Source organism: Carassius carassius, chromosome 37, assembly GCF_963082965.1.
Source record: "Carassius carassius chromosome 37, fCarCar2.1, whole genome shotgun sequence".
Taxonomy (NCBI): Eukaryota; Metazoa; Chordata; class Actinopteri; order Cypriniformes; family Cyprinidae; genus Carassius; species Carassius carassius.
In genome coordinates, this window is record NC_081791.1 from 444,712 (window position 1) to 454,377 (window position 9,666).

The window sequence follows — 9,666 nt, forward strand, 5'->3', positions numbered from 1 at the left end:
CATCGATTTGATGCAGCCTTACGGACGGATCACCATCCGAAGTACGCCCTGTTTAAGTCCGCCCTATCCGCTGCGGTCTTCGCCTACAACAAGGACGATGTGGCTCTCCTGGTACAGGCGACACGTGCCGGTCACCCAACATGCTATGCTTCCCTGACTGACAGCCAGATCGTTGAACTACATGTAAGCAAGTCAGACCTCAGCCATCATGTCAGGAGGATCACGTTGGGTGCCCAGGAAACCTGTGCACGTGTCCAGAGTGCCATCGGCATCTTGAAGGGAGCAGCTGGTATGGATGAGAACCAGGTCCACCTGTTCAAGGACGCTGCGGCCATTGACCACATATGGGAGAACCAGCAGAAGCACCTCGAATGCATCCAGGATCCGCCGGGGAGAAACATGTACACCATCACAAAGTATGTGACCCGTAACGGTGTGCGTCTCCCACGATACAGCACAGTGAGAGGGAGCAACAGCCTGGAAGGCTTTCATTCTTTTTTGCCCAGCATGATCCCTGGGCCCCACTGTGCTGCTGTCCCCTTCCAGGTGTATCTCCTGGCTGGCATTGCACGCTGGAACTCAGACAGGGAGTCAGCCAGCGTCAAAGGCCAAAAAGGGAGAAAGCACATGGTGTACGTCTCCCCTCTGGTGCATAGGCTGAATGAAAGGTGTCAGGAACTGTTTGGGGAGGTGGAGGAGGCAAACTACAGGCCTCCAGTTCCCGCAGGGGATGAGCGGATCGGTTTGGAGTATCTGTTCTCTCAGTCATCAGAGCCTTTCAGTGCTCCAGACCATTACGCTCAGACCAGAGAGACACTTCGAGCGGGTGAGGATGAAGAGGATGAGGTCTCTGTTGCTGCGGCAGAGGAGGAGGAGGAGGAGGATGATGTGGGATACAACTCCGACAGTGAGGGTGATCGTCTTACTCCTCTGAGGAACAGTCTGTGCCTCACTGACCAGGTAGCGGCTGCGGAGTTTGATCCCTGTGTGGAGGATGTGTGCGGTCCCAATCATCTCCCTGGATACCAACACGTAGAGGATCTGTGCAATGTCCTTGTAGAGATCGCCTTGGAGGAGGGAAAGCTTGCGATGAGTGACTCTAACAGGCAGAGGGTCATCAGGGCCTGGAACAAACTTGACCTCCACGATCGCAGCATCCAGCAGTTTGACAGCCTTTACTCGGCACGCTGGGGCAATGCTCTGTTCGGCCGAACAAGTGGAGATCCATCTGAGGCATCTTTGGTGCAAAAGCTGAAGTTCAGCAAGCGTTACTCGGCCGCCCACTTGGTTGACTCCAGAAAGAACCGCCTGATGTACTGCCTTATTAAACAGCTATGGCTTCATCCTGGTTCTGGAGGAAAGGGTCAGGGGTCACCACTGAAGCATCACATCACAAAAATGTACCAGCGTGTGCAGCAGAGAGTGACTGTGGATGACGCTGAACTCAGCAAACTTGGCATTCCAATACTAAAAATAAATTCAAAATGTGTTAGCGAGTTCATCAGGAGGCAGGAGGCCTTGTCAGCCACAAATGTGACGGATCAAGGTTTGGCTGTCCTCCGTCGTCATCAGAGTGTTTCTAGCACCAGCCAGCCCCCAGCGATCGAGCTTCCTGACGAAAGACCACACACCAGCCGACCTACAGTACAGTATCAGGCCACTGAATCTTTGGCAGGGACCAGAAAGCTTAAACCAAGACTACCACATGTCTCCTCTCTGGCCCCCGCTCCTCCCCCTCAGCTGTTACCTGCACCAGTCCAGACCATGCGCATATCCACGCCAACTCAGCTGATGGGTGCACCCCTAACAGGACCTCCTGCAGTTTCCCTGCCGCAGGCATCCATTCCGCCACCGTCGGCATCAAGATCGACGTTCTACAAGAGAAAGAAAGCAGAGCGCAGTGGCATGGAACATCCAGCCACTGTAAAAGTATACATCTGTGCAATGTGTGGCCAACCCACTCAAGGCCACAAAAAATACAGGAAAAAGACCTATTGTGAAAGTTCTAAAGCATCCACGTCCAAAGACCTTGCTGGACAAACTTTTGAGAATTTTGAAGACTTTAAAAAAGCAGTGGACATTCTCCTGGGCTCTCAATCTCAGGCTTCAGAGTTTGTCTAAGCCAAGTGCTTTTTGCTCTACATACCACTCGACTTTTATCAGTGTTATTTTTTTTTTTTTTATCAAATGTTACATAGTTGATTGTTTTACTGTTTATGTTGTGGTTGTGACAGTTTTACAGTTAATTGCCGTTTAATAATGGTTTACAGCACTTTACTTGTTTTATAATACTGATGTCTTTTATTTTATTTTAAGGGTAAAAAGTATGTTTCAAGGTTTTTTTTTTACTTGAATGACTGACCTGGAATACTTGACCTGGCATAATGTTTATTATAAATAGATCACCATTACTCTAACTGTTACTAGCATCTATATTAATATAACTTTTGATAATATGGAGATATTGATTACAAACTATTGTGTAAGCTTTTGTTTCGAGCAGGTCAAACAACACGTTCAGAACCTTTTTCCTTTGCACTTTTAACAAAGTGAGTTCAGATAATTGAGAACAGTGTGATGTTTGTTTTTCTAAATGTGGGAATGACTAATAAATTAACTTGTACAACTTGTATTTTCTGACTTCCTCTGATCTTTATTTTAATTCAGCCACACATCATCAAAATCCATGACAATAATATGCAGTCCATTTTTATAATAATGTCCCCCAGTAAGTCTGGCACAGGTGGTTGAAACGTCAATGGCTTCTGACTTGGCTCCTGTGCATTGTTCCAAGCCTGCATGCAGTGTCGTCAAAGACACCTTTGTCCTAATGTTGTCAAAAGGGATGCCATTGGATTTCTCCCACAACCGCACTCAACAATCAAGCTCCACCTGCAACACACACATAACACTTGGTTATTATGGAGTAAAAAAAAAAAAAACAACAACAAAAAAACTATATACATTGTTTGCATATGTATCACTTACAAATTGGGGTGTGGTAGATCATATTACAAGCTGTAAAGCCACAAAAGTGACAGATTTTTTTCCCAAAATTCTCTGTACAGTGTCCAAACTTTTTTTTGGGATGGGGTTTGTAAACTAGGTTTACTAACATATGATCATCACTCATCATGAACTATTTTTGGCCCCAAAACAAAGAAAGTGTTTAGAAAGCACTAACAATCACTCTACGATGGTTGTTTTGATGAGGTAAGCACAAAAGGGTGTGGGAGGACCTACGCGTGTGACCTCACTTCATTCATAATTTGGCTGTAGCCATTCCACCAATCCCGTCCCATGTGTGTCTAAATGTCCAGATGAAAATTTGCACTTCGTACGGTCCCAGGGCCCTAGGCTGCAGTCAATCCAATTGACTTGCAAAGTGAGGTCTGTGCAAAATTCGAACTAAACCACACACCAGGGACCGATATTTCAAGAGCGTAAGTGATTTTGTTTCATGAGCTCAAAACACATACCCAGCATGTGGCAGGACTCATCATTCTGAAACTAAAAAGTAACTGAGATAGATCTTTCTGCTTTGTTTCACCAGTTAATTCAGGGGAGAGCTACCCCTTCTTGTCCCTTCTCAAGATCTGTGCCAGTGGCTCAATGCAAGCCACATACAGAAGAGGAGATAAAGGACATCCCTGACGGACACCACTGTGTATGTTCACAGCTTTGGAAAGATGCCCATTTATTAGAATTTTGCTGACTATTCCCTTGTACAGCAGTCCCACCCAGGCTATAAACCTCTCTGGAAACCCCATTTTATCCAGTACCTGGAAGAGGTACTGGTGCGAGACTCGATCAAATGCTTTTTCAAAATCTAAATTTAGGACTACTAGCCGAATATTTCTGTCTCTCGCGTAACAGATGGCGTCTCTAATCAGCACTAGGTTGTCTGTTATCTTTCTTCCGGGCACAGCAGAAGCTTGATCCGGGTGGATCACGTCCTCTAAAACAGTCGACATGCGTGTCGCTAAAATCTTACTAAAAAGTTTACCATCGAAATTTAAAAGCGTGATTGGTCTCCAATTTTTTAAGTCAGTCCTGTCCCCTTTTTTGTACAGTAAAGACACTATCCCTATCCTAAAACTGTCGGGTAGTCTGTCAAGAGTCTCAAAGTTGTTAAAAACAGCCAATAATTCATGTGCTAAAATATCCCAAAAAGTAAGATAAAACTCTAGGGGAAGTCCATCTGCTCCTGGGGACTTCCCCTTTTTAAAACCTTTAAGAGCTTTATGTAATTCTAAAATATTAAAATCTTGGGATAAAAACTTATTTTGGCCATTAACATTCTTGACTAAAAAATTTAAAACTTCCCTTGCCGTATCGTCGTGTACATCTTTTTTACAATACAAATCCTCATAAAATCCCTCTACATTTTTTAAAATCTCTTCTGTTGTGTTTGCATCCCTCCCTCCTACCTTAACACTGGTTATTGCCCCTCCCCTTGTTATTATCTTTTTAAAAAAGTAACTTGTACACTTTTCACCTTCCTCTATTTCTCTTTCTTTGCTTCTTAAAATAACACCTTTACTTTGGATACGAGATAAAACTGACATTTCTTTTTTTACATCTGTTATTTCTTGGCTAAAATCAAAACCATTATTTAAAAGATTAAAATATCTTTGTAATCTTTTTTGCAACCCCATCATGCATCTCTTTTCCCTATTCTTTTTATCTTTCCCTACCTTCCTAAAAAACTGTCTTGTCCGGTCCTTTACCATTTCCCACCACTGTGCACGTGTCTCATAAAAGTCTTGGAGGGTCTGCCATTGGCTGAACTGCTCCCTATATTCTCTAACCACTTCTTCATCCACCAATAGGGAACAGTTCAGCTTCCACATCCCTCCTCCTACCGTCACACCCGGGGAAAGTGAAAGGGTGCAAGACAGCATCATGTGATCAGAAAAAAAGAGAGGGGTCAATGTTGCATCGGTTGGCGGGCAGTCCCTTGTAAAAACATAGTCAATTCGAGAGGCTCTGGCGCCATCACCACTGAACCAGGTGAAGCCCTCCTCTCTTTGATGCAGTTGTTTAAAACAGTCAACTAACTTAAAATCCTTGACTAAATTTTGTAATAAAACCGATGTCTTATCGACCTTAAAATCTTCTCCTACTCTCTTCCTATCTGTTTTTGATAAAACACAGTTAAAATCCCCTGCTACTATTAGGGGAGCCCTGCCTAACATGTGGGGCTGCAGGTCTTCTAAAAGCTCATACCTGTCATTTTTTTCTGTAAAACCATACACGTTAAGAACCTTAAAATCTCTCCCTAAAAAAGTCAGGTTTGCTAAAAGACTGATAAGAACAGATACTACACTTGATCTTAGCCAAAAGGCCGAGAAGCTATGTTGATTTGATGCAGCGGGGAAGAAGCCGGACACGACGATGCCCATCTCGGCTTTGGTAAGTCTGGGAGACCTGAAACGCTGTGTGATGGTAGTACCCTCCCCCGTCTGCAACGTCACCGGGCCTCGCCCCGATCGGCCTGACGCTGGCTCTGCAGCAACAGAGAGTACGGCATCGCTCGTAACTCCCAAACGGTTCGTCGCAAAGCCACGTGCTTTATGTCATCGGAATCCTTGGCTCGAGCCGAACGAGATGCAGGTCTCAGATTGGCTCGTCTCTCTGACGAAATTTTCGGGTATTTGGGATTTTGTCGAAAACCTTCTTTTGCAAACTAGCGGCAGGTATTTGGCCCAGTCCCGCCCAGATCAGCACAGAATGCTTCTCTGGAGTCTGACTGTCAATAATCATCCAAAAAAAGTGGAAATTCCATTCACCTTGGCGAGGGGACCTCAAAACGTGCCAAGGTGGTGTGGCCGAGGTGGCTCAAATGGCTATAACTCCAGGAAGGAGTGAGATCCCTTCACCCAAATCGGCACACCTGTGCAGGGGCTCAGTCAGCGGTCAGGTATAAAAGGGCGCTGCGACAGGCCACTAGGTGGCGCTGTAAGCGGAAAAATAAGAAAATTGAAATGTAAAAGGACCATCAAACAAAGATGGAAACACCTGAAACGCTGTGTGATGGTAGTACCCTCCCCCGTCTGCAACGTCACCGGGCCTCGCCCCGATCGGCCTGACGCTGGCTCTGCGGCGACAGAGAGTACGGCATCGCTCGTAACTCCCAAACGGTTCGTCGCAGAGCCACGTGCCTTATGTCATCGGAATCCTTGGCTCGAGCCGAACGAGATGCAGGTCTCAGATTGGCTCGTCGCTCTGACGAAATTTTCGGGTATTTGGGATTTTGTCGAAAACCTTCTTTTGCAAACTAGCGGCAGGTATTTGGCCCAGTCCCACCCAGATCAGCACAGAATGCTTCTCTGGAGTCTGACTGTCAATAATCATCCAAAAAAAGTGGAAATTTCCATTCACCTTGGCGAGGGGACCTCAAAACGTGCCAAGGTGGTGTGGCCGAGGTGGCTCAAATGGCTATAACTCCAGGAAGGAGTGAGATCCCTTCACCCAAATCGGCACACCTGTGCAGGGGCTCTGTCAGCGGTCAGGTGTAAAAGGGCGCTGCGACAGGCCACTAGGTGGCGCTGTAAGCGGAAAAGAACTAATATGATTTGAAAAAGCACAACGAAAAACAAACATGGAGACAGCTACAGCTAGGCTGCAGTCAATCCAATCGACTTGCAAAGTGAGGTCTGTGCAAAATTCGAACTAAACCACACACCAGGGACCGATATTTCAAGAGCGTAAGTGATTTTGTTTCATGAGCTCAAAACACATACCCAGCATGTGGCAGGACTCATCATTCTGAAACTAAAAAGTAACTGAGATAGATCTTTCTGCTTTGTTTCACCAGTTAATTCAGGGGAGAGCGCGAACGCAGTCCCCCACTACCATAAATTATGCAGTCGAGATTCCCACATTTGGGGAATTCGCAGGGGTCAGCATGGCCGTAGTGCAATGGACAAGCCTCGCCCTGGGTGAACCGCCTTCTTGATCATGGTGTCTCCCCTGCCAGGTAAGTATGAAGACCCAGGCGGCCAGCCAGAGGTACAATTTGCGTCTCTACCATCCTCACCAACGGTTAGCCCTCCGTAAACCCCAACAAAGGAAGGATGGGCGACTTCCATTACTGGCCTGGAAACTGCTTCCCAACGCTGGTTTTAGTTGACTCCCTTTAACCAAACACACCGAATTCGATACATCACCTCATCAGTGAAAGACTCTGAGACCTCAGGTGGGAGCATCGTTAGTGGAAGAGTCCAACACCTCAGGGGGGTGCCTCAGAAGAGAGTCCGCAATAAACCACAGGACCTGCAAAGGCAGACCTCATTACTTGCTCTGCTATTCGTCACAATAAATGGCATTCCCAAAAAAGGGAAAGCACACCGTTCCTGGGGACACTGCAATACCAGGCCGATGCGTGGAATGGACGGAGCAAGCCCCGGCTCCAGCTCCGTGATCTAAAAATCCATTTAATATGTAGTCCCCGGATGGGGGACGTATCAGATATTAAACTGATAAGAACAGATTTTTCTTTCGAAAAAGTTTTATTGTCACCATTTACATTTTTTCCATTTGCATTTTTACTTTCACACACATTTTTTTTTTTTTTTTCAAGCACACATTAAAACAAGCCATATAATATATAATAAATACACATGGTAAAATGAAAGAAACAATCATTGTTAAAAAAAATTGATTAAACCACAGTGTTTTGCTTGTTTTTAAAAGTCCATATTTGAGGTGTGTTTAAAAGGTGCGATCGGTTTCAAAAGTAAAATACAAATTTAAAAAAGCAAACAAGCCTCATATGCATGTTAATAAAACCAATTTCATTAATAAAACACAATAAAAACCAATTTATAGGATAAAAACCAAATAAAAAAAAAACATCTGTTGTGCAAGACCGGGGGTGAGTCCTTATCAAGTCGGTCTTCACCCCACTCTCCAGAACAGGGACATGAGATGCTGCTTTACAGGCTCAGCGGAGATCCCCTCTCCTCCGGCCCGCTGGCCCGCTGTTCCCGTAGCCAGAATGGTGAGGGTGCATCTACGGGCAGCCAGGGTCGGTGCCTGCCGGGACCCTCTCTGTGCGGCCCCGGCCCCCCCGTCCGAATATCGTCGTCCGGTACCCCTGCAGCATTGATGTTACCTTTAGCTCGCATGCATGGAGGGTTACCGTAACGCGTTTCCCCACCAGCAGGTTTCTGGTGGCCCAGATGGCATCCTTGATGACGTTGAGGGTGAGCCAGAGCGAGGTGAATTCCTGTGCTGTCATGTCCTTCAAGCCCCGGCCCACCCCAAGGATGGCGAGCTGGTACCCGAACTGGGCCCCACCTGCTGGTAGGCACGGGAAATACAAGGGGCCGGTCTTGGCCCACAGGTCCCGCGCAGCACCGCACTCCCAGAGTAGGTGGTGGACGGTCTCCGGGGAATTGCAGCCGGACCGAGGGCAGATGGGGTTTTTGGCCATGCCTCTGGAGTGCATAACCGCCCTGACCGGGAGGATCTCATGAGCCACCATCCATGATAAATCCTTGTGCCTGTTCTGGAGAGCGGGGTGAGCAGCGTTCCTCCAAACTTGTTTGGCCTCACCTAGTGTGAGGCCTGGAACTGGACTCACCGGTTCCCGGTCCTGCACAACAGAAATGAGAGACTTGTGTTTAGTTAAAATGGTGACATCTTCACTCTCTAAAAGATATTTCTTTAAAAAATTTTTTATAAAACTGTACTCTTTAGGCAAGTTAAAAGACACTGGGGTTTTCAAGTCTACTGGTAAAATTTTCAATGTTCTTAGGTAAGACCCCATCCAAAATCGCACCATTGCAGCCGTCTTGTTTTCTTTGGATGGGGTCATGGCATAACTAATGTGCAGGGCGGTGAAGCGGCTGCCTAAAAACAGGTGGGGGTCTGGGAGGCCTTTTCCACCGTTCTCTGGCCTTTTCTTGATGGTCTCCCTCTTCAGGCGCTCCCACTTGGACCCCCACAGGAAATAAAACACCGCCCTCTCCAGTCTCACCAGGAACCGCCGAGGGGGGCTAAAAACAGAACAGACAAGTAAAATCAGAGGTAAAATCACAGATTTAAAAATTAAAATTTTACCTTCAATTGTCAACTGTCTTAGTCCCCAAAACCCCAGTCTTTTCCTAGCTTTCCCTAGCAAGTCAGTCCAGTTGTCTCGTCCACCTCCGTCTTTATCAAATTTAACGCCTAAAATCTTAAAATCATTGTCTTTAAAAACCAAATCAAGTCCTCCTGTGTCCGCGTCTCCCCACGGCCCGAAGAGCTGGGCCTCGGACTTGTTTCTATTGAGTTTGGCGCCCGAGGCCCGACCGTACCAGTCAGTCAAGTCCAGTGCTCTTCGTATGGATAAAAGGTCCGTGGCTAAAAGAGTTACGTCGTCCATGTATAAAGCACAGGTCGCCGTCAGTCCACCCGTCCCAGGAACGTCCAGTCCTTTGATCCATTTGTCCCTTCTCAAGATCTGTGCCAGTGGCTCAATGCAAGCCACATACAGAAGAGGAGATAAAGGACATCCCTGACGGACACCACTGTGTATGTTCACAGCTTTGGAAAGATGCCCATTTATTAGAATTTTGCTGACTATTCCCTTGTACAGCAGTCCCACCCAGGCTATAAACCTCTCTGGAAACCCCATTTTATCCAGTACCTGGAAGAGGTACTGGTGCGAGACTCGAT

General features: G+C 46.5%; 1 non-coding gene and 2 pseudogenes across 1 annotated transcript; all 3 read right to left on the minus strand.

Moving 5' to 3' along the window:
* Window positions 1–5,217: 5,217 nt before the first annotated feature.
* Window positions 5,218–5,359, minus strand: LOC132118864 (U2 spliceosomal RNA; annotated as a pseudogene).
* A 1,467-nt stretch (window positions 5,360–6,826) lies between these two features.
* LOC132118716 (U1 spliceosomal RNA) lies at window positions 6,827–6,990 on the minus strand. The gene has a single exon (XR_009425944.1). It is a non-coding gene; the product is annotated as a U1 spliceosomal RNA (small nuclear RNA).
* Window positions 6,991–7,342: 352 nt separating this feature from the next.
* LOC132118838 (U2 spliceosomal RNA) lies at window positions 7,343–7,516 on the minus strand (annotated as a pseudogene).
* Window positions 7,517–9,666: the final 2,150 nt, after the last annotated feature.